The sequence below is a fragment of the Chionomys nivalis genome, chromosome 12, assembly GCF_950005125.1.
Source record: "Chionomys nivalis chromosome 12, mChiNiv1.1, whole genome shotgun sequence".
In the NCBI taxonomy this organism is placed as follows: domain Eukaryota; kingdom Metazoa; phylum Chordata; class Mammalia; order Rodentia; family Cricetidae; genus Chionomys; species Chionomys nivalis.
In genome coordinates this window covers 6,122,700-6,150,526 of record NC_080097.1, presented here as the reverse complement: position 1 = coordinate 6,150,526, position 27,827 = coordinate 6,122,700, and the positions used below count along the sequence as shown (strand labels likewise).

The window sequence follows — 27,827 nt, the reverse complement described above, 5'->3', positions numbered from 1 at the left end:
ATCTCTGGTTTTAACCAGAGTTGATAGACAGGAAGACCCCTATCTTCCTCTCAATCAGTTGAAGGAGGAGCAGGGGGAGATAGAGGACTTCCACTGTGATACGTTAAACCTGAGTTCTCTGCAGAATGCCGACGACATACTGTCAGCAGTTAAGAAGGTGACTCTGGTTTGGAAGAAAGTCAGTAGCTAGAGAAGACAAATCAGTAGAACGGTGGCCACTGAAGCTGAACTCTGCTGAAAGAGCCTGTTGTCTGTCAGTGGACATGGATAAAAGAGGCAGAAGATCCGCAGCTCCTGTGATCCAGGCTCTGCACAATAGGATTAGACACACATGATTCTCAGGGTGAGAGGTGAACATTCAGTAGTGAGATCTGAAACACAGAAAAACCTGAGCATGGCTTAGGAAATGCAGGAAGCCCACAATTTTTTCATCTAGTGGGATTATGATGGGGAAAACTTGCATTTCTAAGATGTTCCTGGTGACAGTGATGCTATTCATCACTGGTTTGCTCACTGGCCATTTAAAAATATGTAATTTGGGAAGTGAAAGATGGTTCAACAAAGTCTGATGATGTGAGAACAATCCCAGAACCCATGTGGTAGAAGGAAAGAGTTGAGTCCTGAAAGTTTTCCTCTCACCTCAATATAAATGCTTTAGTGCAGACACACACACAAATAAATATAAAGCATTTTCCACTTGAATGGACAAATGAACTCTTTAGTTAAATATAGGTGAGTGCACTTAAAACCAAAGCACAAATACCTCCTTTGACTCCATAAAACCAGGCGTTAGCCTACTATTCATCCTGTACCTAACTCTGCAGGTGTGTGTTTGATATAGTAATATATATATATATATATATAATATTAGAATATATATGAGAACTATACTATCTATGCCTATAAATATTACATCTGTCTCATGGACATTTCTTGCTATTAGACATTTGGACTCTATTTTATTTTGATATTCATTAAAATTGTCCTTTGACAATTTCATATATGTATTTAGTTCATTCCCACTTCTCTTTACTCCCCCATTCGCCCACCTCCCTTCCACCTCTACCAACCACCCGCACTTCCTCCAACATCTCTTTCTCACATTCATGACTTGTTTAATTTTGTGAACATTGCGTCTAACCAGGGCTGATGATGCTATGCTCGCCATACTTCTTCCTCTTCTGCTCACACCCCAGACAGACTCTGCTTATGTGTACAAGGTCGTCTCCAAGCCCAAGAGACACCTAACATCTCTCACGACTGCTCAGATGACTGTCAGGGCCTCCGTCCCTTGTTGCCCTTGGGTTCACTCTTCCTTGTATCCTCACAAACCTTGCCAGTCTGTTGACCTTCTCGCAAATAGCATTTGACTTTGGCCCTGCTGAAAAATGCTCTTCCTTTTGCACAAAAGACATATTCTCTTTATTGATAGATAGTTTTTAATGAAAAAAGGACACCTGGATACGTGCATACAACAAAACATAATTAAATAAAATTTATAGATTGTTCATTTTCAAAGTTATGAAGTTTATTCCCCTTGTAGTGATTTCTCTATTAGTTTCTGGTGAATTTTTTTTATTAACAGCAAAGAGAGAAATAATGACAGTCTAGGAGAATCATTCATGGATTTTATTTCAGTTTTAATTAAGACATATACTAAGGTTTTGACAGACAGTATTTCTATATAGGCAGTATTATCCTTTCAAAGTACTTGATATTTAGAGTCTAGATTTCTAACATGGCAGTCAAAACTCACATTAAATTTCTTGTCACTCCGTAGAATCACTGTATCCTTCTTGGATACCCTGAGTATTAACTTTTTATGATAAAGCCAGAAAATGCAGAAAGCTTTCACTCACGTGTTTCCCATCCCAGGTCTAGAGGAAGCAAGGCTAAAGCCACAGCACACAGAAGTGAGCCTACAGATTCATTTGAAGTAACCTGATAGTCCACAATTCCAAAACACAATCAATGCATAGGCACTTACTTTATCTCAGCTCAAGGAAAGTTGTTGAAAGTTTGAGTTTTTGTCATGATTGTGAGAATGAGATAGTTGTTGAAGGAAGTAAGATTGTGTCCACATTAAAAGTGTACATGCCCTCTTCTGCTCTTTCTCAAGACAGCTGTTGTTCTATTTGTCAACGTGTAAAGAAGCTGTGAACCTTCTACAGATGAATAGGGACCACGGCGTTGCAGGATGTGTGTGTACTGTGTGCAGGCATATTGCTATGGTTGTTTTGATAAAGAGCTGAACTGCCAATAACTAGGCAGGAAGTATAGGTGGGACTTCTGGGCAGAGAGAGAGAGGAAGTAGGAGATGAATCTAGGCGCAGAGAGATGCCAAGAGACATGGAAGAAGCAGGATGGGCAGTGCATGACAGAGCGCCAATTCATAGAAATGGGTTCTCTTAAGTTATAAGAATAGTTCAAAACAAGCGAAATATAAGGTCAAGCTTTGGAATTAACGATAAGTCTTCGTGTGGTTATTTGGGAGCTGCCTTGTAGGACTGAAAGACTTGTCACACCACAGCAGCCCCACTAGAGATGGCTGCGTGTTTAAGAGCCAGTACTGTTCTTACAGAGGACCCAAATTCAGTTCCTAACAACCATGGTGCTCACAGCCATCTGTAACTCCAGCTCCTAGGGATACGACCCATGTTCCAGCCTCTGTGGACACCCACACTCATTCACCTGTACCTACACTTAAACATCCACATATGCATCTAACAAATGAAATCTTAAAGAATAGATCAAGATATAATCAACAAACCGGCCAGTACCATTCACTTAGGACCAGTTGAACACAGGCAGAACTACGTATCTCTTAGAGGCTCTGCTTTGTGGGCAAACTCTCTGTGTAACTCCCAATCAAACCTCACTTTGCTGATGGTTTGATTCTGTGAGATCCTTAGAACAGCGTTCACATGGTCTTCACCTTTGTATTCTGAAGACTTGTTGGTGAGCCTGGTACATTGTAGACCTGTAACAAATGTTGTTTTGAATTGACTCACACTCTCCAACCAGTATATTAAAAATAGAAAATAAAAGGAAAAGAGCAAGTTGTGAGAATTCCTCTGGAGAAGATTGTAATTTACTATCGAGGACAAGTCTCACCAATCAAACATTTATCTCCAGTCCTTGAGAGGATAATTTACCTTCAACAATTATTATTAATAACTTTTACCAACACGGGACTACAGAAAAATTGAGCTGGTGAAAAATGTCTATCTTTTTCCATCCAGAAATAATTACACCTTTCAAAAAACTGTATTTTGGGGTTTTCCACATCATGGTGTTTTTCAGCTCTCAGGTTGCAAAAGCTGAATCCTTTTATCAATAATGTGCAAGATAGAGACATGTCCAAGGTTACTGAAGCAGGGTCATAAATCACCTCCTGGGTGAGATGTCTCACTAGATTAAAAAAGAACCACCATAAACTCTCTGAAGATGGAATGTCCCATACATTTCTCTATATTTAAAATGATACAAAAATATACTCCACAGAAATGCAGTGCATGTATTAGTGAAGAAGTCAAAAGGCATTTAGGTAATTTGGGACTAAAATAAGTGCTAATAATTATTTTAAAATTATATTTTGATAGAGTTTACTCATATTTTCATCTGATAAATGAAAAAATAGGTTGTTCATGCTTCCACAATTACCATAGGAAAGCAGTTAAATACTGCAAATGAACGCTAATGTTTATCATCCATCCTTGAAATCTGCTTTCCTTCCACTCCGGTTAAATGCATGTATCACCTTGGGTTTCTTAACACTGTGTGTCCACTGAACAATAATACTACTGAATTTAAAACATAAATGATCACTGCCAGGTAACCCTGAATGAAAGTGAACTAACTATTTAAATGACTACAAGGACAACTTGCAGGTAGAAGAGCTAGAACTATGCCTGAATTTTCCCTCTAATTCCTTCACTTGGTGTGTGCTGGCTTTCTCCAGTTTGACTCTCCTTGTTTTGTTGTTGTTTGTTTTGTTTTGTTTTACACCTAACTTCTTATTTTCTTAACTCTTACTCTTACTAATCATTATACTCTTCTTTCCACAGAGACAGAGTTCAGCTTTCTTTCCACCTGTGAGAGGCAGGTACTCCCCACGCGTTGCTGAATAGTTTCGCTCAACAGCATCACTTAAGGACGCCCTTCTCTTGGCTGGGGTCAAACCTCAATAGCCAGGTGAACTTGAGAAAGGCCTTTCAAGCTTCTTAGTCTCGGCTTTTCTCATAAATAAAGTAGGAATGGTGGGTTGTGTTGAGAACTGCTCACACCGCCTGGTCTTACTAGACTTCAATAAACGTAAACTGTAATTCTGGTGTTTAGGTAGTATCTTCTGTACACGAGTGTGGGCCACTGAAATGACACTGGACTAAGGATCAAGTAGGCAGTACTGTACCCTGCATTCCGTGATCCTGGACAAGCCATTTATTTAAAAAAAAAAAATAGATTCTACTCCCCATCCAGATCCAGAGTTCTGGTGGCAGCTCACACTATATTTCTTGTAGATGACTGAAATAATAGCTATTTATCATAAACACACACACACTCACACAAACCATCTGAAGTGGAGGAAAAATTAAAAAAAAATAATTACCCACAAGACCATGTGCTATGGTCAGAGCCAAAGAGAATCCAATTTGATATAAAGTCCTTTTACCCCAACGCTGTGTTGCAGGCATTCTGCTGAGCTAGGTAGTTTGGCTGGAGCACCTTGAGCCCAATGTCACAGAAAATATTCCTTCCAATAATTAATGGCGTGTGTGTATATATTGCCACTCACCCCGCTGGAGCCCAGCAATCTCTCAGAGCAGATAAGTGGTCCTTACCCAGGTGCCCAACCATTTCAATACATACTTTCCTCAATGATCATTATCCTGAAATAAATCCAAATTAAATTTTATGACCCAGGATTGAAATTATGTGCCTTCAGAATAGGGGCTTCTAATAGCAGTTATTTTTATTGAAGTATTAAAGCAATTGGCTCGAGTCATCTTGGAAACACTGCCTTCATATTTCAGATGTGGTTAGGGGGCTGTCAGTTTATATTGTTGTGGATTGCAGATATTTGCTTATTAAATGGATTTTACCAGCCCCCAAAAAATTACAAGGAACATCTTGTTTACAAGAGTGTTCTGAGGATAGAAAATGAAAGCAACATGTTTCATTGAATTATAGAAATAAAATAATCTGATTCGACTAATAGAGTCAATAGACATCCAAGACAAATTTATTTGCAGAGACTACAGCAACTTAATTTAACAGACAAACAAATTTCTACTGTATGTTATAAACAGAAGGTGAAAGTATACACTTGAGATTCAAATGTAACTCTCGTACCCTGGCTTAAGGATCCATACTTCATTACTCTTTGAAGTCTATTTTCTAGCTGGGCTTGTAGCTGGGTGGGGGAGTATTTGCCTTTGGTGCATGAGTTCAATTCCAAGCACCTCACAAAAGGGGCGGAAAGTTTTCTTTGTTTTACTTCTATAGAATGAAAACAAATTCAACATGCTAATAGTCTGTGATCCAGTGAGAAAGACAGAAGATAGGGTTGTGATGAGTGTTAATCTCTGGCTGTGTGATGGATGGGTAGGGATTTGATCTTGTTGCGTCTCCATGACTTCATTTCAAAGATGAAGATCTTAACACATTGCAGACGTAGAGAAACTGAGGAAATTACATGCAGGTGAAATTAGGATGCTGTGTGGTGCATGAGTTACCAAGCAAATGGAAGCTTGATGTCTTGGTCAGGCTTTCTACTGCTGGGATGAAACACCATGACCAAAGCAACTTGGCGAGGAAAGGGTTCATTTGGCTGACATTTCAAGGAAAATCATCATCAAGGAAAGTGAGGACAGAACTTGGAGCTGGGGCAGGAGCTGGGGCAGGAGCTGATGCAGAGGCCATGGAGGGCTGCTGCTTTCTGCCTTGCTCCCCATGGCTTGCTCAGCCGCCACCTTCACCTTCTTCTTCGTCTTCTTCTTCTTCTTCTTCTTCTTCTTCTTCTTCTTCTTCTTCTTCTTCTTCTTCTTCTTCTTCTTCTTCTTCTTCTTCTTCTCCTTCTCCTTCTCCTTCTCCTTCTCCTTCTCCTTCTCCTTCTCCTTCTCCTTCTCCTCCTCCTCCTCCTTCTCCTCCTTCTCCTCCTCCTCCTTCTCCTCCTTCTCCTCCTTCTCCTCCTTCTCCTCCTCCTCCTCCTTCTCCTCCTCCTTCTTTTTCTCAAGACAATTTCTCTGTAGCTTTGGAGCCTGTCATGGGACTAGCTCTTGTAGACAAGGCTGGCCTTGAACTCACAGAGATCTGCCTGCCTCTGCCTCCTGAGTGCTGGAATTAAAGGTGTGTGCTAGGACTGAAAGCATTTTGAGGCGTGAACAAAATTCCTCCAAGGTGGCTAGCTGGATGTAGTGCATGACGTTTATATCTGGGAGACTAGGACAGTCGATGAAGCCTGTATCTGGGGACCCAGAACAGTTTACTCTCTTCTCCTGACTGTGGGTGTGGGGTGTTAAGGCCCTGGCACTGTTGAACAATAACCTGAAATCATAAAATAAACACTCCCCGTCTTCTCGAAGTTGCTTTTGGTCAGGATATTTTCATCACAGCAACAGGAATGAAACTAGAGCAAATTAGCATGTCACATTATGTCACAGTGGTCAAACCTGGGAAAGTGACGACTGCCCTTCATATACCTGATACATGGGTGCTGACTCTTCCTGGGTTCTGCCACCTCTTTGAATTTCCTGGGCATTTTCTATCCCGCATAGGCTGAAATCTCCAGGACCAAATGGTACCTTAACATAGTTCTATGTGATACATTGTGTAGTGTACCATGATATACCCAGTAATCAAGAGACTGAGAGAGAAACATTTACAGGAAACGCTCAGAGACCAAAGCCCCTCCCACCCAGTTTCCCACAATGTCCTTCATCATAGAGTACCATCAGCCCCACATTCAAGAATGGAAGATGGCCATGTTAGTCAGCTCTTCTCTTCTCTCCAAAATTTAGCCAACAGTGTGCCCTCAGCGTCTCTGCAGCTGGATCACTTTATCTAACCTTGGACTCACCTAGCCCACGCACTATCGTGACAGCAGCCTCCAGACTCGCCCTGTTCCTCACCTTCACTGTTGTAGCCTACTCCACGCTGTGCACCTGATGTGATCACCAAATCTCACCAAATCTCTCCCTTTCTTCATGAAATTGGAACTATTTCCTTATTTCTTACAAGTCTTTATTTCGTGTCTCCTTCTCGCTTTTCTAATTCCATTACTCTTATGCTGTTTCATCCCCATTCATACTGATACTTGCTTAGTGCCTCACAGACCCCCCCATATATATTTTCTCTCCATTTTCTCCCTTCTTCTCCAACATCCTCATCTTTCCCAAAAAGCCAGTGAACTCTCTAAATGAGTTAAGAGTTTTTTCCCTAGAGAATATATATTCCCTAGAGTATAAATTAAAACCCAGTTTTTTGAAAGTAGAAAAATACCCCTAGGTACCTTGTGAAGGGGCAGCCCAGTGGCTAGTGAATACACAGAAAACACGGATAAGCACAGTTGGGGATGTCCCCGATGTTCTGTTCATCTGGTCTTACTCTGGAGACATGATGTAAAATTATCCAAATCTAAATAGTCCCTAACTTGTTCCCTGTCCAGGAAGCTATGAACATTTTGAAATACATTCTTATGATAACTTGGAACTATGTAGATGGAGCAGCTTCATTATAAACAAGTCAAACATCAAGATAAGATTTATTTCCACATTGCAAGGATGGAAATCAAAGCTGGCTGAGCTCTAATGCTGACTTTTTTTTTTTTTTTACAAGAAAGCCTTTGTGAAAATGGAAGTACATAAAGCAAAGACACTTCAGGAAGGAAGAGTACACACACACACACACACACCAGAATACTGAAAGAATTGGACCAGCTATTTCTACGTGAAAATCACACTTTTATTCAGACTGAAAAAGAACTGCTATGAACTCAACAAAAGAGAAATGTTTAAAAAGAAAACAACTCCTCTTATGTCTGCCTCCCTGACACCCATTGCGCATTATCCTGTTGTTCTGTTTTCCAAGCTTCCCTTCTAAGTGAGGAAGAAGCCGTGGACGTGGCCTCATGGAGGACTCTGAGATGCTTGTGCCACACAATAACTATGAATTGCAGTCTGGGCTCAACGGCATTTTCTTTGATATTTGAGAAAGCAAAGGAAGGAGTCACTAAACATAGGTCAAAGCCACCTCAGATCCGTTGGCTAAGATGGCATTTCTGCAATGACAATGAAATGTGATTATCTCGGTCAATATTGCATGTGTAGACAAGCAGGCTGCAGCCGCTTTGTAAGGTCACCCTCGATACTGGATCATGAGATCATGGCTGCAGAGCTAGGTAGTGGTGTATGCATCAGGAGTGTGTCTTCAAAGACTCTCCCGTCCGCACTGCAGAGCGAGCGTTGCCAAGTCCAGCGGAGGAAAGCCCACATAGAGGATCATTTTTATGAAACACTTTGCTTGCCCCAGACATTCTTTCCTCTCTTTTCATCTTTTCTCCTTTATAACTTTATTGACCATCTTCCTATCTACTCATTGAAGAAGAATAAGGACAAAAAATTGTTTTGAACTCAGAAACCAAAGTGGCCCACGGTTGGAAAGTCTGCCAGAAAAAAACCCTAATAATGCAGGCACCGGCTCCGTACAGCACCTCAGACAGTGGCATTTCTGCAAACACCCTTGAGCTTTAGACAGAATTACCGTGTCAATCAAGTTTATTCCCTTTGCAGCCCCCTTTCCTCACCCAGGAATCGATTAGCTGTAGTTAGATGCCTAAGGTTCCCAGCATTCTGTAGAATGTGTGCTGGATTTGAAGACACGCACATGTGTGTTTGAACCCAGTCTAGTCAATAAGTGCTTGGCTGATCCTGAACAATTCACTTGAACTTACTGCTGGTCTGTCTTATAACAGTCACTCATTCCTTCATCAACAAATGGGTTTCAAGACAGTGCTCACTAAGAATAGTGTCTGTGTTGGGTTCTTGATTATTTAAAAAAAAAAAAAAAAAAAAAAAGGTGACACTTACCCCAAAGGTAGCTGGTAAGGTAAATTCATAAAATACAATAGGAAGAATATCCATGAGATAAAATTAAATGAGACAATTAAATGAAGCATCAAACACTGTTTTCACAGTTAGCAAACCAGAAATATTGCTTCATCCTCAAGCCGACTTTTAAACAAATGGTTAGATCCCTTTGAAGAAAATTAAAACTACTTCTTTCGGTGTTTTCATTGAAGTATCAATTTAATTTTTCTTGTTAAAGGCATAAATTCACCCTAAGGAGAATTTATGTGCCCACAAAACAGCCTTTTTAAAAAAAAAATCTATGCTTCTTTAATTCTAATTAATTTTTGATCAGGATAAAAAACATTAAGAAGCACCTAGTATATCTTAAATAATAGGGAAGATAAAATACCTACCTTCAGGAATTTAGAACCTATCTGATTTGTGCAAGCAATCTCTCAGCCTATTAATAACGGAAGAGCTAAATTTTAAAGTACCACATGATTTAAATGATTGACATAAGAGGAGATTTTACAAGGCTCTACATGATTGCGAATGAATTATGTGTTGCACAATCATTAGTGGAACAAGAATTCAGAAAAAGAGAAAGCATTTTTTTTTCTCAGTGGAAATTACGAGGGAGGCATTTTGGAGTTTAATGGATGCTGTCTCCTGAGCAACCCTCCCACCATCACTGGTACCCATTTCCTTTCATCAAGACCCCCTCTCGCATCTTCTCAGAGAAGATGTCTTCCCCCCACAAGTGCCACCTCCTTTAGGAAATAGTACAACATCTTTAACTTAGTAAAATAAAGACCCCCCAATGTTTCCTACAATAGCAAATATTTCATAAACCAAAACACATCCACAGAAAAGAAGTAAAGATAAATAAATACATTCTGGATCTGTGAATCCCTCAAATACAAGTTATGAAAAACAGCCAAGTAGTGCACAGCATACCTGCTCTTATCTGATGCTTTCTTCTGCTTGGACAACGGGAGCAAACGAAGAGAGCCATCTAGTTGACAAATGACAATTGCAGATTTGAGCATCCTTTTTATCACAGGACAAGAAAAGGTACTGCCTGAGTATAAGATTCCATAAGCTCATGCCTATTGTTACCATGTGTGCTAATGTATTCATTCCTAATAGCATTTTGTCCAAGTGAATATAAATTTCACAATTAGCTGGAGAACTTAAAGGCAATCAAACTTCACTTAGTTCAAATATAATATTTATCCTAGAAGAAATAATAAATTTGTGTTAGGTGCCAATTTACCAAATATTTCATAATTCAGAAGATTGCACATTAGTTAATCGTGCATGATTCTTTTATATTTTTTAGAGCTAATCTGCTCTCTAAGACAACCTTAAAGAGGGTTAAAACACATTAGTGTTTTCAGAGTCTACAATGGCTTCCCTGTTCATTTTTCTTACTGTAGTTCTTATGGCAAAAAGTTTAGATTTTAACAATGCTAAGGCGCAAACAAAGTAAAAATTTAGCAGATCAAGGACAGGACATGAAGAACAAGTCTTGATGGCTGTGCTGGCTCTTTCGATGAACCCCCATCTTCCTCCTGGGACTCATAGTTTCGCTCTAATGCAGTCCCATGGCTGCAGCTGAGTTGCAGAGCTCAGCCACAGACTAGGAATCAAGACATTGGTTGAAGGATCATCTTTGCTCTTTTTAAATTTGGAAATTCATGATCCTCCTCCTTTAGTTTCATGATCTAAAAAAGGAACTTCAGAACTCCGGCATTAAAAAGATATAGAGTGTAGATGCTCTTTCTTTGGGCTGCCAGCTCCCAAATAATGACACAGAGACTTCTTATTAATTGTGATGGCTTGGCCTTAGCATAAGCTTATTCCCAACTAACTCTTAATACTTAAACTGTTCTGTTTATATTAGCCTATGTTCTGCCACCTGGCTCACTTCTCCTAAGAACAGTACATTCTACTTCTTCTACGTCTCACTTGTGAATCCCCACCTCCCAACCCCCCCAACACACACACACACACACACACACACACACACACGTATTCCTCTCTCTCCCCTGAAGTCCCGCCTGTCCTTGTCTGCCTAACTACTGACTATTCAGCTCCTTATTAAACCAATCAGAAGGTGCCTTACGCAGATGAGGTGAAATAAACACATCTTTACAATGTATAAAAAGATTATCCCACATCAATAGAGGGAGAATATTAAATATCCTATTTTAAATAATAAAATAGAATAAGGTAAAATAAAAACTAACATATTTGAAATAAAGCAAACAAACAGGAAGCCATATGTATGTGTATATGTATATGCGTATGTATATGTACACAAAGGACCTGGTGCAGACCTGTGCAAGTCCTGTGCACATTGCCTCAGTCTCCATGAGTTCATATGAGCTTTGCTCGTGTTGATTTGAAGAGCCTTACTCCCCTGGTGTCCTCCATCTCCTCTGGCTCTTACACTCTTCCTGTCTGCCTTCCCACAGGGTTACCTGAGCCCTGAGAAGAGGGATTTAATGCGACCATCGATGTTGAAAGATATCAATGAGCAGAGTTTGTTATTTTGTTGTTATTTGTTGTGGTGGTGTGATGTGGTATATATATTTGTGTGTGTGTGTCCCTTCTTTTGACTTGCTGTTTCAGGATTACTTATCCCTAGTGTTGCTTTGGTATCATTAACTTCTTCAGGTTGGAGCTTTCCTTCTAACACCTTCTGTGGGACTGCATTTGTGGATAAATACTGCTTAAATTTGGCTTTATTATGGAATATCTTATTTTACCCATCTATTGTGATTGAAAGGTTTTCTGGGTATAGTAGTCTGAGCTGGCATCTGTGGTCTCTTAGAGTCTGGAGAGTATCTGCCCAGGCCTCTCTGTCTTTTAGAGTCTCCATTGACAGGTCAGGTGTTATTCTAATAGGTCTGCCTTTATATGCTCCTGGGTCTTTTTCTCTATGAGCTTTTAATATTCTTTTTGTTTTTGTTCTGTACATTTAGTGTTTTGATTATTATATGCTGAGTAGACTTTCCTTTCTGGTCTTCTTTATTTGGAGTTCTGCATGCTTCTTGTACCTTGATCTCCTTGTTTAGTTATGGAAATTTGTTTTCTTCTATGATTTTGCTGAAAACTTGGGTTTCTTATCCTTCTTCTATCCGTATTATTCTTAGATTTGATCTTTTCATAGTGTCCCTGACTTCCTGGAATTTTTGCACCAGGAGTCTTTTAAATTTAACATTTTCTTTGACAGAGATAACCATTTCCCCAATCGTGCCAATTCCTGAGCTTCTGTCTTTCATCTCTTGTATTCTGTCATTGAGAGTTGTCTCTGAGATTCCTGTTCAAGTTCTTAAACTTTTTATTTCCAGATTTCCCTCAGTTTTGATTTTCTTGATGATTCTATTTTGACTTTCAGGTATTGGATGGTTTTTATTCATTTCCTTCCACTATTTGTTTGTTTTCATCAATTTTCTTAAGGGATTTTCTCAATTCTTTAAGGGCCGCTGGCGTATTCATAAGGCTATTAAAGGTGTTTCCACAAGTCTTGAGAGTAACATGGGGAGAACCTTGGCCAGTAAACCAGAAGACAGATCATAGGAATATTAATGCACAGGGTGATGACGTTTTTGGAACAAATCCATCAGGAAGATCAGGACTACCAAACAAGTTATAGATCTAAAAGACTATGGGTATTGTATATATGATATAGATAAATGACAGGTATGTAGGTCAGTGGATGAACAGATAGACAGACAGATAACACAGATGCCATACACGTGACCCAGCAGATACACCTATCAGTAATAACAACTGAGATCTGGGATTTCCACACAGCCCTTCCCAGACCCAGGATGCACGATGCTGATGGTCACACTTCTGGAGCAAGATCTGCTCCATCCAGTCACTACAGTCTTCCTCTTTGTTAAATCAAACTTGCTCCAGGACAAACCAGGACAGGGCTAAGTGTCACACCAGAGTAATTTGACTAAAGCAATGAGTGAGCCTATTTATATTCAGACCCGTGCCCTGCAGCTCCCAGGGGTGTGATAAAGTGTTGCTTTTCAAATGGACATAAAATATACATAGTTCTCATATAAGCTTCTGCACATTTTCCTGCTGCTCATCGAAACTGTATTGATGACTGTGGGTCCAAGTAATTAGGAGCATACTGGGGAAAGAGACTGATAACATTTTATACTCTCAGATGACTAAGATTCCTTCAGGCGGTAACTAAAATTAGTCCAATTCAATTTTAAGAAAGAGAAATAAAGGAAGGAAATGAAGAAAGAAAGGAAGGAGGACAGAAAAGAAGGAAAGAAAGAAAAAAGAAAGAAAGAAAGAAAGAAAGAAAGAAAGAAAGAAAGAAAGAAAGAAAGAAGAAAGAAAAGGAGGAGGAGAAGGGAGGGAAGGAAGAAAGGAGGGAGAAAAGGAGAGAAGGAAGCCCCCTCTGCCCTTGGCTCTGGTTGCCTCCTCCATGGAGAGGGACTACTGTTAGAAGCTGTGGGTGGAAAGTGGTCAGAAAGGCTGAGGAGCTAAGGGTGGCTCAGCAAAAAAAAAGCCCTGGCGCCAGCCTGCTGATTTGAAGCAGGGTTCCGCCCTCACTAGGGCTCTGGCTATGGACAAGGCTGTTTCACTACCCTGAGTCTAGACCTCCTCGTCTATAAAATGGGGATATGTCCTCCCTCACACCACTGTTTAAAAGTTTGCATATGTTGCATATGTCAGTAAAAATATTATTATCATTCTTCAAGGCATTTGTAGTCTTATGAAACAGATAAATCGAGAGGAAAAGTAGTCTGTGTGTGTGAGGTATAATTGCTAACAGCATGCTGAGGAGTGTGGCAGACTGTGATGAGGAGTCTCCTGAATTCGTGTTTTCCAACTAAAGGTTCTCGCCTTCTTTGCTGGTGGAGATACTGGTCTGGGGATTTACTCTAAATGTTCTTCTTTCTTCTTCAAGTAATACAGCTTTCTTTATGCTCTCAGAAAAGGCTTTCTTTACTATTTCTAAAGAGGTGGTTGCAGATGGATCTCTTGAGTTCAAGTCTAGCTTGGTCTACAGAGCAAGTTCCAGGGTAGCCAGGGCTACACAGAGAGACCCCATCTCAAAAAAACTGAGAGATAGATAGATAGATAGATAGATAGATAGATAGATAGATAGATACATAGATACATAGATAGATAGATAGATAGATACATAGATAGATAGATAGATACATAGATAGATAGATACATAGATAGATACATAGATACATAGATGCTAGATAGATAGATACATGATACATAGATACATAGATAATAGGCAGCTAGATAGATGATAGATAGATAATAGGTAGCTAGATAGATGATAGATAGATAGATAGATAGATAGATAGATAGATAGATGATAGATAATAGAGAGATAGATGATAGATAGGTGCTAGATTAGATAGATAGATAGATAGATAGATAGATAGATAGAGATGATAGATAATAGAGAGATAGATGATAGATAGGTGATAGATTAGATAGATAGATAGATAGATAGATAGATAGATAGATAGATAGATAATAGAGAGATGGATGTTAGGTAGGTAGATAGATAGATAGATGATAAGTAGCTAGATGATAGATAGATAGATAGATAGATAGATAGATAGATAGATAGATAATAGAGAGATAGATGATAGATAGGTGATAGATTAGATAGATAGATAGATAGATAGATAGATAGATAGATAGATAGATAGACAGACAGACAGGGTCATTGCATTGGAATCTTGAGAAGAAAGAGCACATCTACAACTTAGAAGGCAAATCAGAGAATATTTATTTATGAAGGATACAGAAGCGAAGGTGGACTTGAAAAGACAGGGCAGGGGTCATGCAAGGTAAGTCAGGATAGAAGGAAGAACAAGAATAAAGTCCAGGGTGTGTAAAGTCCAGGCTCCGCCACAGCCCTGATGGCCACACCTCTGGAGCAGAATTCAGATCCGCTCCATCCAGTCACTACAGTCTTCCTCTTTGTTCAGCTGCTCAAATCAAATTTGCTCCAGGACAAACCAGGACAGGGCTAAGTGTCACAGCAGAGTAATTTGACTAAAGCAGTAAGTGTGCCTATTTATATTCAGACCCGTGCCCTGCAGCTCCCAGGGGTGTGATAAAGTGTTGCTTTTCAAATGGACATAAAATATACATAGTTCTCATAAGCTTCTGCCCAAGGGCAGGCAGTGGAGAGCACTGGGAACTTCAGGATTGAAGGAAGCCAAGAAAGAAGGAAAGCTAGAAAACCAAGTCTTAAAATTCTGTTGTGGGGGTTTCCTGAGGTGCTAACCATCCCTCCTGATGTGGTGCTGTGGAGAACTTTAAGGGAGAGACCTCTCTGCCCAGTGCTGAGCCTGGAGAATGTGAGTCCCACTGGGCATACCGAATAGGAAGGGTAACATCTGGAAGACAGGAAGCAGGAAGTACCAGGTCATCTAAGCGAGATGCCATGGAGCAACCATAAGCAGTACTGTGAGAGTTCCGATGGCAAGGAGATGTGAGAGAAGCTTCCGAATGGGGCTCCGGTTGACTGGGGAGAAGCAGAAAAGGTGACTGAAATCTTGAGGTGGAGGCCGTGATGACCATGCTCTTACCCCAAACAGCTGAGATCTGATGACGGAACAGCATGATAACCACTCCGACCTGGAGATGCTTCTTCCTATGAAAATATTAAAGGCAGCCAGACAGTTAGTTAATAGCCAATAAACCAATTTGGTATAAGAAACTTTGGCTCACATAGGAATTTTCCCTATAGTGTTCTGAGAATTGATGTCCAATATCTCTATGGAATGTATCCCATAATAACATTGTCGAGAGCCTTTCCTGTGGTACAAATGCGGCACAAGCTATGAATCGATGCTCAGAAAAACTTAATAAATTGTTTCAGATGTTACGAAGAAGGATATTTCTAGAGTGTCAATTAGACACAATTATAGTTTGAGTTGAATAATTACCCTTTCTTGTACATATTTTGATGATAAGTTTTTGAAAAAACAGACTAATTCACAAAGAAAAAGATGATAGCTCACATGCCATTAACTCCTCTAAAGAGAACACAATTCATAAATGAAATGCCTAATTTAAAAGCAATTTAGAAAAACACTCCCAAGGATAAGCATTTAAAATCTAGCCCAACTTTCAACAAACAGAGGGTAAAGACAGAAGGATGCAGAGAAAATGAGTAACAAGGGAAAAAACAGAAAATGATACTAGAGATTAGGGTGGCAATGGATGGTCTGGGGGAGGATAGGAAGAAAAAAATAAGAGATATGGGGGAAGGTAAGAGTGACAAAATTTCCCTGATAGATAATCTGTCTGTCTGTGGACATATATATTCCTCCAAAACCTTTCAGTCTTCGCTCTTCCTCATCACTTCCCTCACAAGTTTTTCATTGGTCCCTGGACTAATAGATCACCTTATCAGCTTCCTGTGGCTCTTCTTGCCCCACCCCTCTCCTATCATGTACCACTCATCACATTAACTTTCCTGTGGTCACTTGCATTTTTCATGGCCAAACTGGTACTTGCCTCTTCATACCTTAGTTCCCGGACAGCAATGAAATGTTGGTGATGTTCACATGCTGCCAGGCCGCCCTGCACTCACACCTTCTGAGCCTCCATTTGCTGACACAGTCCTGGTCGTCTCTGTCCACTCATGCAAAAGAACAGATTCCTAGTGTGCAGCCCCTTTCTTTTTCTGGTATTCTTATCTTCGCCATCATCCCAATGTCTGTTCACCCTCCTCTGCTTCCTTCAGAAATCCCTAGGCCAGGCACAGTCGTATTTCCACTCGTAAAGACATGCTGATGTTTTCCCCACCTTTAATGTTTATCTTGGAGGTACCTATTCAATTGAAGGCACTGTCACAGAGATAACGCTTCAGCAGCTGTGCTGGGGAGCCTGATAGGTAGGGGTAAGGATTCTATGTAAACGATTTACTAGCTGTGTGGCATTGACACATCATTCTTTCTGAACTTCACTCCTTGCCTTGTAAAAGACTGTGAGATCAGTGCCTCACACGTGGTCATTAGTATTCATCAGAAGGTGGGCTAATGTGCCAGGGTCCTCTGGGAAACCTCGAGCAAATCCTGCCCACACTGATGTCTCCATTCCTCACTGCTTACTGTGCTTATTAACCCATCATTCCACTAACGATCCCCTTGTCTTAGCTGGTGGCTAACTGAGCGCTCTACCCACTTTGATGCTTCTTTGGTTTATTGAGACAGTCTCATTCTGTAACCCAGGCTGGCCTAGAACTCATGATAGTCCGCCCCTCCTTCCGAAAGCTGGAATATCAGATGCAGCTACCATAGTGATAGAACACTAGGAATTTCACAATAGCAGCTACATAGCACTAAAGTGCAAGGCCCTTCAGAGCTCTGCATAGGTGTCACACCTGTGAAACCACCCATGACCAGCTCTAGCCTTGCAGAAGGTGACATGTAGGGCTGATTTCCCATAACAGTAGAAAACACACAAAGCACTTTGTGGGGGGAGAGATGACCATAGATAGCATCTGAGACCCGGGTTTTCGAAATCTAAAGGATACCTCTTTTTTTTTTCCTTGTTCATGTGTAGAAGAGACTCAAAATTATAGGCAATCTAGAAGTAAAGATAAATCGCTCTACTATTTTGGGATACCAGTTCATAAGTGTTTTGTTCTGGCAAATCATGGCAGGAGGACACACCTTCCCAGGTGATCGGCAATTGGCATATCTTGTGTTCCAATGCGAATTCTCCCTATTCTATGACAAAAATATAACTCAGACTTTTGCAGGCTATAAATAATTACTGTCAACCTGCACCTTACTAAGAGTTTTACCCTAAGCATTGTCCCCCAGGCTACAGGTAACAGGGTGCTGTTTTGACTCCATGAGTTATATTTTATATTTTATTGACGCCAACCTTTCTACCTCTGACATACGTTTTCTTAGTTTCCCTACACTTCCCTACAGGAAATCTTCCCACATCCCTTTCAAATGATGGTTTAAGGAAAAGAAAGAACAAGTTAATAAATGAGTGTGTTGAGTACCAAAGCGTTCCCTTATGGGGTTTTGATTCCCATCCCTCTAAGGTTTATACAGTCCTCCAAGGCCTGGGAAAATGGTTCAGCAGGTAGCTGCCTGCCATGCAATCATGAGCATCTAAATCTGAGTCCCCAGAATCGGCACTAGGAGTAGTAGTAGCTCTTGCCTGTAACCCCAGTACTTCCACAGTGAGATGGACTGGCTAACCTGGCATGTATAGTGGTAGAAAGAAAACAGTATGGGAATCCCTGCCTCAGACAAGGTGAAAAGCAAGAGCTGACCTCTGAAGTTTCCTTTGTCCTCCGCACATGTGCGGTAGAGCACATACACCCATACACATAGGAATGCATGCACACACACACACACACACACACCCCACATCATCCTTTGACTTGAAGCTGACATCTCTTCCTTTTGGTTCAACTCATTAACAGAGACAGAATGAATATCACTTATGTTAACTGACACAGTTAGCTCCTCCACTTCCCTTGTACACGGTAAGAGACTGTAAAATATTGTGGCCATCTACATGTTTTATTGTCATGTTGACATCCATTTCTCATGAAGCTTGCCATCCACTTTCCTGAGCACCTGTGTATCAGAGCTCGGCAGATCCGTCCCCGAATTCAGCCATCTGGAGATGGACTGTGACGGAGGCAGAAAGCAGCCAGCAAGACATCCAGATTATGGCTGTCCATCAGAAAACAGCAATGCTGTCCAAGGGATGCTCAATGTCTGCATCTCAGCTAGAATACTAGGGTGCTGGGGTCAGTAAAACCTAGTTCCAGCTTCCTTTAATCATGTTGAAAACATATTGCTTTTCCTCAAGGAGAAGTCGGGAGAGGAAATAAAGGGAAGTTTGATTCCGAGGTTCAGTGATGTCACCTGGAAACAGCCCTAGTCCATCTCTTCTCTGTCTCTTCTCTCTAGAATTGGTCACTAATGGAATCATATACTTACAAATGACTGCCAGCAGTGGCTGAGGCTGACTCCTGAGTCGTGGCCTGCAAGAAAATGAGTCTCGTTGAATTGCTCGTTGAGATGCACCAGCTGTGTTGGCAGGGTCCCTTGGCAAATGTGTTTTTCATGCTCTTTTGCCTCAGCATGGGCTTGCATCCATCCATCCCTATGCCCTGCTTAGTGGCCTGGACATCCAGCATGATGATTGACTCACACCAACGAATTGCACCCTTGTCGCCTGGAAAGTCAGTCTCCCTCAAACTGCTCCCTGCAGATGCTCAGGGCATTCGGGATGGAGTGAAGAGGAGGGGACTGCCGTCACTGTTTGTCTTAGCTGACAACCTGAGTTCAGGAGTTTGGACTGAACTTTTCTCTTACTACATCCACTATTCCCCCTTTTCTTTTCCATCTGTAGGCAGGCAGGTGGACTTGGCCTGGTTTTAGTCTACTCAGAAAAGATTGCACGTTATGGATAAAGGAAGTTCTTTATCCAAATGTAATTTTCTTTCCGTGACAACATGAATGCCAAAGCTTACGTAAGCGGGTGCGAAGATCAGAACCATCCAACGACCTTTCAGCTCCAGCCTTGTTTTAGAGTGGAAATAACCCATCGTGAAGCATATTCCTGAAAAAGTTTTCAAAACTTTTATTTTATTTTATTTTATTTTATTTTTTATTTTTTTTTTTTTTTTGGTTTTTCAAGACAGGGTTTCTCTGTGGCTTTGGAGCCTGTCCTGGAACTAGCTCTGTAGACCAGGCTGGTCTTGAACTCACAGAGATCTGCCTGCCTCTGCCTCCCGAGTGCTGGGATTAAAGGCAAAACTTTTATTTTTATTACCAATATAAAATTAGTTTCAGGGAACCAGAATCATTAAAGTATTTTTCTCATATGTTCATGACTTAACCCAAAGAAACTCAGTGCTTATGGGATTTGGGCTTACCTTTTACGTTTGATGCTAACTTTTTATTATGAAACTTTTCGATCATACACAAACATTAATGAAACCGTCAGAAGAGACTTCTCAGCAGTCAGCACGCTTGCTCTTCCTGTAAAGAACCTGTGAGCAGTTCCCAATACCTGCATCAAGTGTCTGACAACCACCTGGGACTCCAGTTTCCAGGGACTCCACTTTCTTCTTCTGGCCTCTGCTGGCCCTGCACGCTAGGGCTGCACATGGTACACTTGAACACACGCATGCATGCATGCAGGAACGACTCTGTGGGCAAATCTAAATTGAGAAACACACAATGAGCTCCCATTTTCTTACCTTGTAACTACCTAGAAATGGCTCATCTTGGTTCATCTCTAAATTCCTTTCTGCTTCTTCCTCTTCTCCTACCAGGGTTCTTCAGGACTGTTTTCAATCAAAGTATCAAACAGTAGGTCACCTTTTTCTTAAGCGGCGATGCCTAGAGATACAGGAAGTATGTTCTACCTTTAAAAATAACTGAAATGTCATTATTATATCTAAAATGAAGTTTGTTTATTAGTACCTTAGATCCAATCTAACAACAGGTAATGTTTATTTTTTTCTACATTTTTCTAAAGGAAATACAAGCTTATTGTGACATGAGTTTATTTGAAAATGGATGGTTACTAAAATATACCAAGTATACTGATAGAACTAAAGAAGCCATAAGGAACAACATAAGCCTGTAGTCATGCATCCAGTGGCATAAAGCCCAGGCTCTTCCAGACCTCCCTACAATCTGAGAGAGATCACACAAGGACAGAAGGGAGAAAGGACCAACGATATGAGGCATTTAAATGAAACCGTTGTGTTCTCTATTCCTATTGGAGGACTCTGAACTTTGACTTAAAGCCCACTCCCCAAAACATTGCACATCCCTGGCAGTGCTCGGGTGACCAAGAACTAGAGACTGGATAGCCCAGAGATTTATGGTAAGACTAAACACTACTAGTCTAAAAAAAGTATCAGAAATATTATATCATAGAGATAATGTTCAAATTTTATGGAATCTATTTTTCTCTGACTTGCTTGTATTATATAGTTTGGGGAGATAAAATTATATTCACAAAATAATTACAAAAGATGTAATCTAAGCACACCCGAGATTGTCGGGGAGCAAAGCCTCTCTTCTGAAGGGCCAGTTAGGGCTGCTTGGTTTAAGATACTGATGGGGAAGATGTACAGAGCAGGGCGAGGCTTGAGACAAGCACTGGAAGGCACTGCAGCATCGTGATGCTGGTCGGCATGTAGGGAAAAATGGAGTCCTGTGGATGACCAGTGGAAACCAGAGTACCGGGGCAGTATTTGGAGGCTGGAAGGGAAGGGCGTGATATGGGACTAAGCTAAAAATAATCACCACACCATACTTATCTTTGCCAAAAATATATTCATCCTCATCAGCAAGGTATCCCATGAAATCTAGAGAACTAAGAGCTGTGTGTCCATCCGGCTGGAGACTTAGCTCCACATCACCAGTAGCGCGACTTTGGACAAATAGCTGATCAACTCTGAAAAAGGCTTATCCATGAGATTGTATCATTGATTACTGTTCTACGACATGGGACAATTTCATAATTAATTGTGATAATGCTTTGTGTTACCTCTAAAGCACATTTCCAATAGTAAGCCACTTAGGATAGCACTACAGATTTTGCAAATTATTCCCAGATTCATCACCATGTCTTATTCTTTGAGTTATAGGAAGCAGATCTCATCACCTTAATTTTTGAACAAGAAAACTCCGCCTCAGCAGTGACTTGCCCCTGTCCAATGCAATCTCTAACTGGGTAGTATTATGCTGTGTGACTCTTTTAACTAAAGGAAGGAAGGTACGGAAGTACTGCTCTAGATGGTACTCAAGATTTTCTACTGTATAACAAGCAATGAAATACCTACATGAATACCTATTTAGCTAAACTCCCTGGTCTTGATGTCTTCAATAGATGTTAGTGCACAGCATGTCCCACTGTGCTCATAGAGAGGCGTTCTCTTCCTGGAATAGTAACTGGGGTAATTTCAATGCCAGAGAAGATGTGGCAGACAGAACACCGTGGAGGAATCTTGTCATCTCTATAATCTTGCATTCTTTTGTCTACATGTAGAACAAAATTACTCAATATGAAAAATGCAGATAATCGTAACAAGAGCTACACTAAGGGAAAATAAATTAGTGTGTCTGAAAATAGAATGCCTCTTGTCATTTTTATTATATCCAGTCGCAGGCTATAATGTCTGTTTTAATGTAAATAGTATTTGTAGTTTAGATAAAGGGACACCATTGTCAGTATGCTCTCAGAATCATACTCAGGAATGTCCCTCAGCTCTGCCAGGTAAGGTAGAGTGTGATGAAGCCAGCGTTTGTAGCTGTTCTCCAGCCGCTTCCATTTTAACCGTCATTTCTTTCCAAAATAACATAACAGATGAGAAGAATGCAATGTCATTGCAGGGAGGTAACAGCTACCTGCCTGATGGAATCATCTTTTAGTTCTATTTTTCTTCTATGGGGTATAACTGATCTAATGATAGAAAATTTGCAGATATACATTTTATGTATATGAATACATTCATATATACCAAAGAGCTTTTAGGAAGAAAATATTTCATAAATTCCTCAGTATAAGCTTTAAGAGGTAGGACATATTCAATTTCTTCTACTAATTGATTCATGGTTACTCTTCACCCTATGACCTATGCAAGCAAAATGGACATCCGTGTGACACCTGCGTGCCAATAATGGGATCCCGCCCTGACTCTTGGCACTAGATAATGGAGGAGCCCTTGGTTATAGTCTTCCCATGTCGAACTTGGTGATTTCACACTTCATCATGCAAGAGGATTACTTTAAAATGCATTAAACTTCTAAAGATAGCAAATAGCCTTTTGGGTAATACATTTTAAATAGACTTGGAATTCAAAATTTTTAAAAAACATTCATTTTGTAAGGCATAATAGCTTTTATAGCATACTGCATCCTGTTGCTATGTCTTACTCTTTCCTTCCTGGGCTTTACTCTCTTCTCCTGAGATACCCCCCAGTAGGTGGGAACCTGGTCACTTGACAATCTGCTCCTGGATTAAACTCTTAAGAACAGGCCTATTTCTAACCCTTTTTCAGTTTTAGAAGTCATTTCTCTGTCAGTAGAACTGATTGGGTTTCATTTAATGTGGAAAGGTCTTATAAATAGCTTTCCTGGCTAAAAATTGAATATAGAGATTTCAAAACAACACCCTCCAACATGGATTAAAGCGATCTTCTTTGTAATCTGTTTTATTAGACAAGATGACAGCTCGTTCTGGCATAAATCATCACTCACACTAATACAATACATATTTTAATCTCCACGGAAGCATTGAGCTGTAGTATATGTGTGTCAAAAATGCTGACGTTTAAAGGACAGATAATAAATACGTGAAACCTTAAAACACTTAGTTTTTAAATTTTCATTAAATATGTATTTAGTTGAATGCATTAATATTCGGCAACCAAGTTTAAGAACTTAATTTCGAATTATCTACAATGATCAAAGCTATTTTTGTAACTGAGAGTTGATCTCTGGGTTTCAAGTGCTAAGTGGAATAAAATAAGCATAGGCTTAAAAAAAATAAGCATAGGCTTAATAGATTAGTACATGAAATAATCATAATTTGGAAATTGCACTCCCTTCCTTAGTTACATCAAGATTTTATTTTTATGGAGAGCTTCATAAAATCATACTCCATTCTTGTTACATTTGTAGATCAACTGGCCAGATTTTAAGTGATACAGAGTTAACTATATTTTGGAAGTTTAAAATATTTTGAAATTTCATTTATTTCTAACAAATTATGATACAAAGTATTTTATAATAAAGAAGAGAATATTTGGAAAACTTGTCTTTTGCTTATGAGAGTGTCAATCACTGATCTATTGCTGTAATGAAATACCATGGCCAAAAATGAGTTGGGGAGGAAAGGGTTTGTTTGGCTTACACTTCCACATCATAGTACACCACTGAAGAAAGTTAGGACAGGAACTCAAATAGGGCAGGAACCTGGGGGCAGGAGCTGGAGGTCGTGGGGAGTGCTGCTTACTAGCTTGCTCCCCATGGCTTGCTCAACCTGCTTTCTTACAGAGCCCAGGACCCCCAGCCCATGGGTAGCAACACCCTCATTGGGTTGGGCCCTTCTCAGTCAGTCACTCAGAAAATGCTTGCCGGGCGGTGGTGGCACACGCCTTTAATCCCAGCACTTGGGAGGCAGAGGCAGGAGGATCTCTGTGAGTTCGAGACCAGCCTGGTCTACAAGAACTAGTTCCAGGACAGGCTCCAAAACCACAGAGAAACCCTGTCTCGAAAAACCAAAAAAAAAAAAAAAAAAAGAAGAAGAAGAAAAAAAATGCTTTACAGCTGGCCAACCTGATCTTATGGAGGCATTTTCTTTCTGACTATAGGTTCCTTCTCTCTGATGACTCTAGCTTGTGTCAAGTTGACATAAAACTAACCAGCACAGGTAGAGAAGTTGCACCTGGATGATCGTTGCATGAATTATTGAGTTATACAGAAATACGGTATGGTAGAGGAGAGAGAAAGAGCTGCTATTGACGAGAGCCCTACCCAGGGAATTTCTGGCTACACTCTAGCCGAATGGTTGACTAATGACAGCCAAGAGATTCTTCACAATATTATTTTTCTGCTCAACCTCATTAAGTTAAATGATATTCTGAGAAATTATTAATACATTTACATTCATGAGAATGAAATGTGAGCATTTTGAAATATTTATTCATTTGGCAAGCTCAGCCATACTGAGAAGAGTGGAAAGTGTCACGAATGGGTCGTGACCCCGACAGTAAGGAAGTATGGAAAGGGGCTGGAAGGAACGTCCTGTGTAGGCAGTGGGGTGAAAACAGGAGGTTTTCTGGGCACAAGTGATAGCATATGCATAACCACGGGCTGCATAAACCAGGAAATGTAATCAGGTAGAATCCATTACTACACATGAATTAGAGACATTCATTTTTCCTTCTCACTTTAAAATATTGAAATAGAAATCCCTTTGAGGGGTCTGGGTTCTAGATCAGCGTGAAGAAGATCGGAGTACATCCTTCTCTATAGGTAAATCCATGAGGCATCAGTTTCAGAAGCTCTCGCCCTCCCCCCCCCCCAAGACTTGACTAACATCCCCGATGACACCAGTGTCATCAAAACCTCAGGCAGGTGGGAGGCACAACTAGAAAGGTGGGGTCTTTTTAAATTAAATAATTGCTTGGTTAAGTTATTGTTTTAATTTTTCACGAAGATTTAACCAAGTTAAACTTTTGACAACCTTTGTGATCCAATTTGGAGAAGGAAAGCGACCACTTCACAATAAATGTCCGCCTCCTCCGTGGATTTCCTCGCTCTCGTTCTCCTCATCTCATTTATTGTGCAATAAAATTTCCAAGGATGAAATAGCTCAGCCTCCAAAACTGAATGCAAGAGGAAATCACACGTCTAAGAGGCGGCAAAGAGCCGTAAGTGCTCCAAAATACTGCACAGCTCCAGAGTGCCACCCTTCTGAAATTACACTCGTTGACTTGGTGTTGAAAACACCTGGGAAATGAGCAAGAAAAGGAAAGACGATACTGAACTCTGAGAATCCTAGCGAAGGGCTGTTAGCTTCTTGGGAAAGGATCGCCTTTGTGAATAGTATGAGGACTTGTTTAGCAAGGCCCGGAAAATGTATAGAACAGGATGTAAACATAGGAAAAGAGCAGAAAGGTATGCCTGACCTTCTGCATCAAATCATAAAGGGAAAGTCAGAAGGCTAGCAGAGAAGGCAGCCAAGCTTTGTGTGCCCCCAAGAAGCGAACCAAGAAGGGGGCTCTTGATTATGGGTGGGTAGTACCTCTTGAGGTAATGGTGACATTCTCTGGAAACAGAGGCCTCAGCACAGAGGGTGAGCCTGGAAGACCCTCCCACTCTGAGCTCCCTTTCATGCTGCGGGATTCCTGCTGGAGGATCTGCCTTCGTTTTCTGTTCCAGGGAAAATGAAAACTTGCCCTCTCACTTCAGAGCAGAAGGAAATTGAACGAGAAGTGGAGATTTGAACAAGCCTGGCAGGCAGGATCTCCAGGGATAAACTTTCCTAGTTACTGCTTCCCGTTAGTTCATGGCACAGGGCTGATTCAAGGAGCTGTCCTTTGGCGCCACTAGTATTGGAGAAAGAAATGCTAATTTCTGGAAACCAGACTTGCTGCCCCTGCAAAAATAAGTGATAATGAGTGTTCGGAGTGAAAGCACAGACAGACACACTGTCTTCAACTAGGACAATCATGCACAATGGTGGCAGCCATCACTGAAGGCCTAGCATCCCTGTCAAATGCCCAGTGATAGTAGGCAGAAGTCAACCTACGTTCCTTGGATGGAAACCAAACCCTCATGCTTGCCGGCTTTCTCTGTTAATTTCATTGAAACAGCCCCCATGTTAACAGGCTTTCCGGATTGATTCAGGCCAGTACCTCAGCCTGTGCCGGGAGCCAGTGGGACTGACTTGGTGGGGCTGAGTGATGGGCGGTGAGGAGCCTGCTGGCTGGCGGGCAGTATCCCAGCCAAGTGGTAGTCTCGTGTGGGCCACGGGAACGATTCCGACAGTGACTGCTACTGGGGCAGTGATTAAGTCTGTTTGGAATGTAGCCAGAAGACAGAGACATTGAAGGGGGAATGCAATTCCTTCCTTTTAGACACTGACTTCCCCCTGTAAATATTAACTCTTTGCTGTCTGAAAATGCTGAGTGTGTCCACATTTCCAGATAAATGCACTGACTGGAGTCTGGTGGGAAATGCCAGTCTAAGCACCGCCCACATGCTTGCGAATGCTTAGCATGGTGAAAATAGAGATGCTGGTGTCCCAGAATGTTGAGCTTGCTTAGGTACATAGCAACATAACGTCCTGTACATTGTCACATTCAGTTTGAAACTCAGGCTACCTATGGGTTATACTGGCTTTCTCTTCTACTTATTCTACGTTCAGTATTTGAAGTAATAAATCCATAATGTCCCTGATGTTTAGAGACTCTATGTCTTAAGCAATTGACTCTTGAGTCTATGTACCTCCTTCTGAAGATGGCTGTGTTATTCTTTGTTAGCTGAATACTATTTCAGTGGCTTTGTTTCTTCTTACCTGAGGATTCATGATGAAGGAGGCCCAAGCTTGCCAACTTTCATGACCTCTGTTCATGTAGAAAGGTCATCTGCTTTCTCTAGGACCTCAGAAGCTCGACCCCTGATGGTCTTCACCAATTGTAAGACTGATTTCTTCTACGCTAGACCAAGTTCACCTCCACCTAGAAAGCCACTGAACGTAGAGTCCAGAAAGCCATAGGACCAGCTTTTACTTGTGTTTCATCATTTACTTTGGCTGTGTTTCTGAATATTCTCATAGAAAATATTAGGAGGCCCTCCAGGAATCAGACATTCTCTTAGACTTTGGCAGAGAGAAACCTGGAGAGAGGAAGGGGTGCAGCAAGTAAAGCCACTATTAAGTGTTTCTCTAAAAGTAAGAGAACACATTTGTCACCCTACATGGCTTTCAGAAGAACAAAGACTTCCTAGATTAAAATGCAAAGAAAGGTAATTCTAGGGAGAATGGAAAGTTCCGGAGTCTATTCATGACGGGAGGCGCCTGCATTGTAAAAAGGGTTTTGCTGTAGGGGAAAACAGAGAGATTTGTCTTTCTGTACATTTTAGTCATTAGCAGCCTGAGTTTCTTGAGGTCCTAGTTTATCATCTCTGGCTTCCCTCACATCTTTCATGACACGTAGCACCGAGC

The 27,827-nt window shown here is 40.9% G+C and overlaps 1 protein-coding gene across 1 annotated transcript in view; it reads left to right on the top strand.

Moving 5' to 3' along the window:
• The window catches only part of Gpc6 (glypican 6), a 979,653-nt gene that overhangs the window by 766,647 nt on the left and 185,179 nt on the right, over positions 1 to 27,827 (top strand). The gene's annotated exons all lie outside the window — the stretch shown is intronic.